The sequence below is a fragment of the Ursus arctos genome, chromosome X, assembly GCF_023065955.2.
Source record: "Ursus arctos isolate Adak ecotype North America chromosome X, UrsArc2.0, whole genome shotgun sequence".
In the NCBI taxonomy this organism is placed as follows: domain Eukaryota; kingdom Metazoa; phylum Chordata; class Mammalia; order Carnivora; family Ursidae; genus Ursus; species Ursus arctos.
In genome coordinates this window covers 86898523-86910629 of record NC_079873.1, presented here as the reverse complement: position 1 = coordinate 86910629, position 12107 = coordinate 86898523, and the positions used below count along the sequence as shown (strand labels likewise).

Here is a 12107-nt window from a genome sequence, read left to right as displayed (position 1 = left end):
ATGGCTTTCTTTTACATTGAAATGGAGACTCTGGTTTTGGAAGAGGTGATGTGAAAACCACAATTATCTCATATAGCCTTGTGGCCAAAGGCTCCAAAGCCACAGAGGGAGAACCTTTGTCTCTCCACATGTGGCTTTCCATGAACCCACTGTAATTTCGGTAGTTTGGTACGGCTCAATTGGAGCATAAGTGGTAGGGCTACTTCAACAAATCTATTAAAAAAAACAGAAGTGGCAGGGCCTAGGATCTGGAACCCCTGTTCCCAGGGCTGAGCTCATGCTCGCTGAACATCCAAGTGGTACAGTTTCAAACATAGTAAAGACATCTTCGCTGGCCCTCCAACTTGTGGTTTGAAATGCTTTTTGGGAGGAAAAATGGCATATTTAACTATTGTCCGTGTTTGTATCTTGCTGTGAACGAAGGCTCTAAGGAGTGGGGCATGATGGTTTGGCTAACTTGGGAAAAAATGGCCCACCATTGGGGGATGGGGCCACCAGCTAGGAGGTTGGGACTAATGAAACAAACTGGCCTTTTTTTTTAAGACTTTATTTATTCATTTGAGAGAGAGAGAGCATGAGCGGGGGTGGTGGGGGAGGGAGAAACAGGCTCCCCCCCCTGAGCAGGGAGACTGATGCAAGACTCGATCCCAGAACCCTGGGATCATGACCGGAACCAAAGGCAGATGCTTAACTGACTGAGCCACCCAGGTGCCCCAAACTGGTCTTTTTTTTTCAGTTTTGTTCTAGGCTTCTCCTGTCTGCAACTATCACCAGCAAGTCCTGGGCTTGCAAATATAAATTGAGATGGGGCTGTCACTGGGACCCAGAATTGTGAATTGGCCCCAAAGGGCCACTGACTACCCTACTGCTCAGCACATCGTTTGTGATTTGTCACTCTCTTGGGTGCTATTAGTGCCAGAGAAACCGAGGACAAAGGAAATTCTACCGGAAGACAAAGAGAATAGGTACTCAGTAGAGTACCGAATACATATGTATTTCAGAATGAGCAATTCTACTGGATGCCAATTGGAGCTAGTCCAGCATTTGGCCAGTGACTGACCCTGGTTGCAAAAAAAACAAAGCAAACAAACAAAAAAACAAAAACAAAACAACCCCAATTTTCAAGAAAGCATTGCGGAAACTTCTCTGAACTCATCTCATTCTTTAGAGAACAGTGGGTTATTTATAAGGCATAATGATATCCTGCAATGCTCCCTTTCCTGCTAAGAAGAGATTTTATCATCTCCCCAGATTTCACACCAGGGTTCGTCTCACTTGGCTCTGTTTTCCTTGTGTCTGCAGATCTCAAATTGTCACGGAACATCTTGTCAGGGAAAGGCCAGATGGGCAGGCAGGGACGTGATCCAGGCACCACCCCCCCAGCCCTCTGCCCCTGGGAAATAAAGTGCTCGACCTATCTCCACTCCCTCAGGGCACTGGGGAGTGAGGGGGCCAGACAGTGACGCACGAGAGGGTACCTCCAACTGAGCTTAGAGCTGCAAAAACCAGGGCCAGATGAGCATTTTTGGAGATTAAGGAGCAGGAAATTCAGATTTCCATGTTGTAGGTTCACATGATGAAATCTGATACCACCCCCTCCCCTGCTCTGGAAATGAACTCAGTCCTCTCCTTGAATCTGGGGTCCCCGAGCCCCAGAAACTCAAAATGCACTTTTGGTTCATGATACATGGTCTAAGTGCTCGCAGTGCACAGGCATGGATCATGATATGTGGTCTACGTGCTCAAAATGAGGGGCATTCTCACTGCGTTTATATTTTGATTCCCGAGAAATGTTCTTCTCTGGCAATTTTGTGGTAAAGAGATTTTAGACGAAGTCATTCCAGAATCATCTTGGCATCCTCAGCACCTAGTGCAGTGTTCCATAGGTGGTGCTCAGTAAATGTCTTCTCAAAGAGTAAGCCTGATACCTGACGTTAACCTGTCCTTGTCACTTTGGAATTTGAGCATTAGGGCCTCTGGTCTCTTGACCCCCTTAGGCAGATGCTCTCCCTTCTGTGGCCTATGTCTGCCCTGTGGATTGACTATGCCCTAGGAGCCGAGACAATGTCTACATAAAGCATTCAGGGAAGATGGAAGCATTGTTAGCCAAGTAACCATGCCTTGGATTCTTCTGTGAGCTTATCTGGGGTGAGATCTAATTGGCTTCCTCTTCTTGGCCTTGGCCTTTAGATTCTTGACTTTGACCCACAGCTGGACTGATAACTTTCTATAGTCTTATTAGCTTTCCTGATTACTCTGTCTCTTTCCGGACCCATGATGAGAACATCAGTCCACAGATGTCAGGGGGAAGAGGCTTGGCTCTTACTGTATAGTTGCTTTACTGGTGATAAGTCAGAGTATAGTTCTGGGTTGAAGAATTCCAAACCAACTAACTTTCCTAAGAAAGTTAGGATTCCAAACCAACTAAATTGTTGCTCCTAAGAAAAGGAGCAATGAGAAAGCAAGGTCAGGTTATCAAGGCTGAGGTTGAGATCCACAGGCCAGGATCTGAAAGTAAAATAGAGACAACACGCTGGCTTACATTTGGTGATGAAGATTCCTATTGTGACTATGCTAACGATGCATTCAACCAATGGTTCTCAACCAAAAGCAATTTTGCGAAAGGACATTTAACATCCACGAATATTTGTAATTGTCTTAACTGTGGGGATGCTGCTGTCACCTAGTGGGTGGTGACCAGAGATACTGATAAACATCCTACAATGCACAGGACGGCCCCCACAGAGAATTATCCAATGCAAAACGTCAGTAGTGCCAATGTTGAATTAAAGACAGATACAAATTATAGATCGCAACTATATAAAATATACAGATGAAAAAGACTGGAAGGATACACATCACAGTTATAATGGAGAGTGTCTGGGTGGCAGGATTAGGCATCTTTTTTTTTCTCTTTCTCTGGTTTGCAAATTTTCTCATATAACCAACCATATTGCCTTCAGTTTAAATTAATTTTCACCTAAATACTATACGAACATATTCCACTGGTAGAGTATTATAGTACTGCAGACCAAAGACCTCTTTGACCAACCCGGCTTCTCCCACCTCAGTCCCTTTCCCAGAGGTAACTGGTTTGCTGATGTAGACCTTTCAGAGCTCTATCTGCACGTTTGCACATAGATTATGTGCATCTACAGAAAACATATGTTATCTCATTATTTTTACAGCTTCATAGTATTTTGCAGTTTATCTGTGGACATGAGGTTGCTTCTGATCCGGGGCTATCAAAACAAATGCTGCGTTGTTCATGCTTCCTTGAACATGCTTGCCAGACTTTTCCAAAAGTAGGTATGGGAATGAAAATTTCTGGGCTATGGAAAACACACATCTAAAATTTGATCCCAGCTCAGTGGGGAGTCTGCTTCTCCCCCTCCTTCTGCTGCTCGCCCTGCTTCCTTCCCCTCTCTCTCTCTCTCTCTCTCAAATAAATAAATAAAATCTTTTTAAAAATTAAAAAAAATTTTTTTATCACCTACTACCAATTGCCCTCCAAAGAGCCCACATATTTAATTTTCTGACACCCTCACCCATACTTGATAACTTACTTTGTTTTTCACATTTGCCACTCAGATGGTTGCGAAACTGTATCTTGCTTTTGTTTTAATATGCATTTCCCTTGTTACGGATGAGGTTGAGCACCTCTCCATATATTTGTCGAACTCGTTGCATATTCTCTTCTGTGAACAGTGGTGTCCACATCCCTTGCTGACTTTTGTATTACAAGACCCTTCCAATAGTTTTTAAGAAAAAAAGAGAGCAGGGTTCGCTTTTGTAAAAACACAGAAGTCAGCCAACCCAGCATCTTCTCTGTCCTTTCTACCTAAGATAGAGCCTGAATCCCACCCAGGCCAAGATAACCCTGTCTTGCTGTTTCTGAGAACCCAAGAAAGCAACTCTATTAGGAAACACATTACCCGGGCCCGTTCTCACCACTGCTCCCCATTGCCCTGCACTGTGAGCCTTTGCTATGCCAGCATCTTAACACTGAGTAGCCAGCGGGTACTGCCAGTCAGATTCACTCCAGGCAAATACAAATCTGATATGTGATGAGGCATAAAGAACCATGAAAGGCAGCGTGTGAACTGAATGGTATCTACTGTCCGTGCAAATGGCAATTAGGACCATTAAATTTCAGTTAATCTTCATTAAGAACATCTGTTGTCTAGCCCACATGAGGAAACCAAAGATGGGGTTGGGTAATTGTGACCACTGCAAATAAGCAGTTGTATCAACTAGTTTCCCACCCCACAGGCATAAACTGAAAGAACTGTGGCAAGGAAAATGCATAATATGTGATATGTAGTGGCTAAAGAATAAAACTAGAGAGAAGGCTTCTTCAAGACTCTTGGGCATTATTCGAAACCGGGGTACCTGGAAGCCATGCCCCTTTGTGGTGAAGAACTTGATTGATTTCATCCTGGTGAATTTCAGGATCAGAAGAAGGGGCCCCAAAGACCCAACCAGAACTGGCCTTTGGTCAAGTTGGGCCTTACCCAGTCTGGTCTTTCTGCTCCCCTCTGTCTATTTTGGTTGCTCCATCCCACACACCCTCCTACTCTGTCTCCTTGGGGCCCTACTCTCTGCTGGGGGACTGTCGATATTAAGCACTTCAAATCCCTGCTACCAACATGTTGCTTGCTTGCCATCCTTCTGCCTCACAAGTGGAAGACATTTTCTACCTCATGACTCTCCCAGTTGCCTTGTGTCCGTGGTGGAGTGAACTGTTATCACCAGTTTCAGAAGAAGTGTTAGGGGAAGGGTAGGGACTTTGGGACCTTTGTCTGAGTTTAGGTAGGTTAAACTCTTTCTGACCATCGACCGCCATGTTGATGGTTTTCTTTTTGAAGTGAGTGGGGGTCAGGTATCTCACCTTGGTAGGCTGACCACAGTTGTAATTCTGCATTTGTTTGGGTGATTATTTTACCAATATCAGTCTCCCCTGATAGTCTGTAAGTAACAAGGGAGCAGGAACCAGGCCTATTTTTGTTCATCACTGTATCCCCAGCACCTAACACAGTATCTGCCACGTAAGTGTGAAATAGAATTTGTTGACTAAAAACACAAACAGTTGTGGCTCTGATGTTCTTAGAATGAGAGACAGCCAGGTGTTCAGGCAGGCGGGTGGGGAGAGGCATTTGGGAGGGGTAGGGCCTCTCGCTACCTCTCTACTGTCACCCCAGGGAGACATCTCGCCCTGGGAGTCCACAATTCACCTTTGTGAAAAGCTGTCCCCAGCTTCAGCCATCCTCTGAATCTACCTACAGTGCTCTCATTGAGGAAGGTTGGCAATGATTGAGAATGAAGCTTGCCTTTGATAGTTAACTATTTCTTGTGCTCTCTAAGCCACTGTCTTCTCCAGGACTGATGCTCGTCAGCAGGCACAGGCCCATCTTGCTCCTTGGGGCCTAGGGCTAAAACTGTGCCAGCAAGCTGTGGAGCTGGGATGATGGTGGGCAACCAAACAGCTCAGGTACTGTATTTCCACCGAATTTGAAAAGAGGACATACTGGCGCATTTCTTGAATCCTCACTGCTGCAGGAATTGGCCAATATATCTCTCTCTTGCCTCTCAAAGAGAATTGACATGGAAGGCAAGGATGGAGGATGTGGCAAAGATGCTGGAAATGGAGCAAAGATAGTGTGTTGTGAACAAACTTTGACTCAAGCCTTGATTCAAGAGAATTCTTATGAACAGAACTAGTGAGTCTTTCTCCACCTCTTCTCACCATCCCATTTAATCTCTTCAAACCCTGCTCTTTTCCCATGATCCTTCTCTTGACGTCTTATCTATTGCCCAGAATTCATGCAAGGTCTTAATACCTCTGTTCCTCAACAGCAAAAATAAGAGTTTAGCTGAATCCCCAGCCTGTCCTATGTGACCCAGGATCTTGATGCAGAAATGAAGGGCAAGCTGGATGTATGAGTACATTTTCTGTATCAGCTCCTCAGTTGCTAACTGGAATAGCTGTTGTTCATAAAACCCAGAGATTTCCAGGGAGACCATTGCTAATCCCATAACCTCAAGACACAGATAGAGCAGTTGGCTTGAGTATCACTAATTTCATTTCCATGCTTATGTTTGCCATCATTCATTCAGGGAAAAGAGCAAGTCAGCTATGATAAGGGTAAACTGTGGATTAGCATTGCATATCATAGCTGTAAATTTTACTGTAAATGAAATGCACAGATGATTTAAAACTAGTTACAGAAGAAACAAGAAGGGACAGTGAGCCTTTGACGGAAAATAACTTTGTTATTTGCTTAGTTGGGTATTTGGGATTTGTTTATTTTTCTCATTTTATAAGGAGATAGTTCCCAATAGGCCTGAGGATTGGATTTATGATAACAGTTAAGGAGCTTAGGTGAAATTAATAAAACCAAACTTCAAAATATGTTGAAATGAAAGTTAAGAGTTTGAAGTCTAGCTGTTTTTTTAAAGATTTATTTATTTATTATTAGAGAGAGAGATAGCACGAGCAAGGGGAGGGGCTGAGTGAGAGGGAGAATCTCAAGAAGACTCCCTGCTGAGCCACGGAGTCCGATGCAGGGCTCCACTTCACAACTCTGAGATCATGACATGAGCGTCTGACAAGAGTCAGATGCTTAACCGACTGAGCCACCCAGGCGCCCTTGAAGTCTAGCTCTTTTAAAGATACTGACAATTTCCCTTTAGAAAGCAGTCTTTCCAACTCAGAATATCTCAGAGACACAAAGCTCATTGCTTTTTAGTGTCTTTTGAAAATGCACACACATAACATATTCATCCATCATCATTTTTATGTGAGTCAAGCAATCGAAAAGTATAAAGAGAATATGTGAAAGTCCTTTCTCCTCCTCTCCAGTTACTCTTTCTCAGTGCAGAGGTGACCACTCTTAAGTGTCCAATGTGTATTCTTCTAGCCCTTTCTAAAGACATTTATATCAGTGGTTCTCAACCAGAGCAATTTTGTCTTTCAGGGGAGCATTTGGCAATGCCTGGAAGCATTTTTGGTTGTCATAGCTGGGGGTGGGATGTTACTGTCACCTAGTGGGTAGAAGCCAGGAATGTTGCTAAACTTCCCGCAGTGCGCAGGACAGCTCCTCCAAGAAAAACAAAACAAAACAAAACAAAACAACCCCACAATCATCTGGGACCCCTGGGTGGCTAGTGGGTTGAGCATCAGACTTTTGGTTTCAGCTCAGGTCATGATCTCATGGTTGTGGGATCGAGCCCTACACTGGGCTCTGCGCTCAGTGTGGAGTCGGCTTCAGATTCCCTCTCTCATCCTCTGCCCCTCCCCACTCGCACACTCACACGCTCTCACTCTCTCTAAAATGAATAAATAAAATCTAAAAAAAACCCACAAAAAATAATCATCTGACACCAAATGACAATAGTACCAAGGTTGAGAAACCTTGATTTACACATAGAGATGGAGGTAGATATAAATATATCTATTCTTAAATAAGATCACATAATCTCCATTTGTCCACAATCTGCTTTTGCACCATTTGGAGCTCTTTCTATGTGGGTATATACATTCCCACTGCATTCCTTTTCAACAGTTGCATGGTATTCTCTAGTATGGATATATTGTAGCTCATGAAATAGTCCTCTATTGGTGGATATTTAGGTTGCCTCCAATTTTTGCAGTTACATACAATACTGTAATAAGCATCTTTGTACATATATCATTAGATTCCTAGAAGGATAATAACTGGGTCATTGATTATATGTATTTTCTTTTGATACATTCGGCCAATTGTTCGTACCCAAAAGGCTTTATAAATGTTTACTTCCATCGACAGTGTTTAAGAGTGCTGTTTTCTTATGCTTTCTGCAACATTTTCATCAGTCTTTTAGATTTTTGCTAGTCTGGTGGGTAAAAATAATATATAATTGCTGCTTTAATTTGCATTGCCCTGCGAATATAGAGATTGAGTGAGTGAGAATTTTGGCCATTTGAAATTAATTAATTAATTAATCAATTAATTGCCTGTTTGTTTACTTTGCCCATTTTCCTATTGGATGCTTTGTTCTTTTTAAAAAACATTGATATATCTTAGAAGGTAATCCTTTGTTGAATATGAAGCCGGTATTCTCAGGCTTATAACTTGTATTTATTTATTTGATTTATTTATCACTTCTTTTTTTGTAAAATGTTAAATTAAAAGCCTCTAATTTTGGCATAATCAAATTTATTACTCTTTTACTTTGTGGCTTCTGTGTTTTAGATCTTGTTGAAGAAGGCCTTCCTTACTTGAAGATGATCAAAGCATTCTTCTCTATTTCTTCAAACATTCTTATTGTTTTTTCCTTTTATGTTCATCTCTATGTTTTGTGTTTGCTGTGAGCTATAGGGAAGTGTCTACCTTTTTTCGAAAGAGATAGGCAAGTCTCATCCCAATTTATAAAATAATTAATTATTTCTCCACTGATTGGAAGTGCCATTTTGACTCTCGATTCATCTATGAACTCGGTTTCATGGATTTATTTCTGCCTGTTCCTGGCATAATACTACCCTGTTTTAAATACTACAGTTTATTTTGATGTCTGAAGTTGTAAATCTCCGCTGGGGATTTTTTTCCCCCAAGATATCATGCATTATTCTTATACATTTTTCTTCCATATGAACTTTAGAAACAGATTGTCAATTTTCATAAAAGTGCTACTGAGATTTTTATTTGGACTGCCTTGAATTGCGTATCTAAGTTTGAGGAGAAATGACATCTTTAAAATATTTTGAAAATGAAAATATCTTTTATTTTCTTCAATAAAGACTTGTATAGTTTTTACCAACTAGGTCCAAGACATTTTTTATAGATTTATCTCTAGATATCTTATCATTTTTCTTGCTCTTGTGAATAGAATAGTTTTTCTTCTAAACTTTTTAATAATTGGCTATTGCTAGAGTATAAGAAAACTATTATTTTGTATGTTGATCTTGTATGTGGCCATCTTGCTAAACTATCTTACTGGAGCACATGGATTTTTGTTCATTTTCTGCAATTTTCTGAATAGATAATCTTCAGTGGCAGGATTGTGGCCAATGAGGTTTATCTGAGGCACAATTATTGCTAATTGAAAATAGTGATCATTTTCTCTTCTATTTTGCAAAATTTATACCTCATTTTTTGTTCTTATTGCAAGTTCATTACTTTATAAGGCTACATGTTTAAAAGTTCCTTCCTATGGTGAGTCAAAATCTGTTCCGAACATTTTTTTGTCCAGTAGTTCCAGTTCAGTCTTCTAGAGCTAAACAGAATAAGGCAAATCATTCTTCTGCAGGATAAGACTTCGAATATTTAAATATGTTTATCATGTCCCCCATATCTTCCGTTCTCCAGGATAAGCACCTCTATTATCTTTAATATATGTATACTTTTCCCATTCTGAGTCATGTTTCTCCAAATGCACTCTATTTTCTCGATGTTCCTCTCAAAACATGGTGCCCAGAGTGGAAGAGAGTTCAGATATTGTCTGACCATTGCAGAGTTCATATAGAGAAACTAATTTTACTAATTTGCACACAACGTTCCTCTCAATGTCTTGTAAGATTTCAGTGTTAGAGCTACCTGGTTTTAACATACTATTTTTTTTGCAATGGAATTTTTTTTTTATTTGAGAGAGAGCATGAGCATGGGGAGAGGCAGAGGGAGAAGCAGACTCCCCGCTGAGCAGGGAGCCCAACGTGGGGCTCAATCCCAGGACCCCGGGATCATGACCCGAGCCGAAGGCAGGTGCTTGACCAACTGAGCCACCCAGGTGCCCCTGCGATGGAATTCTTTTGCAAATGAAATCTTAGCCAGAATCCTAATTCTTTTTTTTTTCTTTCAGAATCCTAATTTTTAAAATACTGAAGAGTGGAGTTTCTCTTGTTGAAATGAAAGGAGGGTGGGAGGTTACAGAACATTCATGTCAACTTCCTTCTTGTTCCCCAAGGTAGCCCAAAAAGCATCCCAAGGATCTGAAGAGCATAGTTTGGAAACCATGAATTGAGTCCGATTTCTTCAGAGGACAATGTGGCCCAGAGAGGCAAAGCAACTAACTAAGGTCACACAGTGACTTAGCGAAATAGAACTAAACTTGGGTCTCTTAACTCCCATTCCAGAAATCTTTTCACTGTGTCACTCTATTCCTCACTATTAACTCTCACACCTTAATGACTCCTATTAGCCTTGGGATCAACTAAAACCCTAGGGCTGCTGTTACTATCCATCTTGCTCCATCATATACAGTTGATTTTTGGAAATCAAAATGTGGAACTCTACATTTATTAAGTGTATTAAATATAATCTCTCCTGGAACCCAAAGGAACATTAGAAATCTTTGCTTTTTGGCACATAAGTCCTGCCCTTTAAAAAACTTTCTAAAATTTTTTTTTTAATTTTGTTTTCAAGTGATCTCTACACCCAACAAAGTGCTTGAGCTCATGACCCCAGAGCAAGAGTCGTGTGCTCCACCCACTGAGCCGGCCAGGTGCCCCAAAAAACTCCCTGAAATCTTGATTCTGTCGTTTAACATCAATCGATTTCTTTTGGTAGGGCTGTTCAAGTAAAGCTACAATTCGTTACACTCACATTACACCCCCAGTTCTTCAATTTGCCAACAAATGTATAGTCAAGACCTAACTTCAAAAACTTCAGACTTATATTTTATGGCATTTCTGCTCCTTTATCTGGAGAACTCCTACTCATCTATTGAGACCCATTTCTTTTTTTTTTTCTTTTTTGAGACCCATTTCTAATGTCACTTCCTCTGTGAAGTGTTGCTATGCTCTCATTCTTCTTCTTTGGAGAATTGATGGGTCCCATGTTTATAACACTAGAATTTCAATGACTAACATACTTTACAATTTTATGAATTCCGGAAGGGTCTTATGTATTATCTGCATCTCCAGACCTTGAACCTGGGATGTCAGGTGGACTACAGTGACTGCCTACTGAGAAGGAGTGCACGTTGGGGAGGAACTCAGCGCTAGCGTCTTGTGAGGGGTTAATGATTACTGCCATGGGCTCAGGAAGGAAGTATTTTGCCAACCCTGGCCCAGGGCATAGTCAGTACACAAAATATGTTTTTTAGACTATATTTTTATATCCCCCACAGATGTCTAGAAGTTTTATCAAAAGAAAAGGTAGCTGGGCATGGCTTGTGCTGACCCTTATTTGTGTCTAGCGATCCTAATTTCTCTTGAGTGCTCGCAAACAGTATTCTAATAGTCCTTTTGCAGTATTTTTCTGGGTATCAGCATCAAGTTAATTACTGGTTTATATTTTCTGAGATATACTTCTTTCCCTTTTCAAAAAGTAGGACAACATTTCCTTGTCTTTAGCCTTCTGGCGCCTCTTCCATTTTCCAAGAACTTTCCAGGTGGTGGTGACTCACTTGGAGAAAATGGCCCCATTCACTCGGACCTTTCAACAGCATTGTTTGTCATGGTCAGGGGCCATGACTAGGAGAGCTGTTTCTTGGAAAAAGTATATTTGAATTGGGCAAATCAGAGACTGAAGTCAGGATGGCCAATAAATGTGTTATTGACAGAGGCCTGGCCTAGAAAGACAGCCAAGTCTAAGGAGGCAGTTTTCTCTGAACCATGGCCCAGCAAGCATTTCAGATGGCTCTCCCTGTCTCTCTTCCCTTCCCCTTCTCTTGGCTCCATGCTCTCCTCTTGCTGTAGTTTGTCTACTCTGAGCTGAATTTGGATGGCTGAAGCATAACCTCAGCACAAAAATGACCAGAAGAATGCACATCTGCCCTTGAGTTCCGGATGAGGGCCTAGGTCAGTAACTGTTAATGACAGAGATAATAAGCAAAACAGGAAGCAATTTCAAGAAATTGAAGATATTAGGTTAATAACAGATGTACTTGAAGCTGTACGTATGTGAAAAAGAGAGATCAGCTATGGAGACACACACACGAATACAGCAAAATGGCGATTTGTTGGAATGCTAAAAAAGGAAGTGTTCTGTGAACCTACTAGATGCCCAGTCCTGCGCCAGCCTGGGAGGGTGCAAAGGCACGATCCTAAAGATGTTGCAATAATTAAAACAATTTTTCCACCTTGATAGGGGAATAACAAATAGCCAGGGTCTGATGTTCAGTTGGTT

At 41.5% G+C, this 12107-nt stretch overlaps 1 protein-coding gene and 1 pseudogene across 1 annotated transcript in view; both read left to right on the top strand.

The window, feature by feature from the left end:
* DCX (doublecortin) overlaps positions 1–12107 on the top strand; it is a 99492-nt gene that overhangs the window by 42456 nt on the left and 44929 nt on the right.
* LOC113241300 (U4 spliceosomal RNA) lies at positions 9025–9151 on the top strand (annotated as a pseudogene).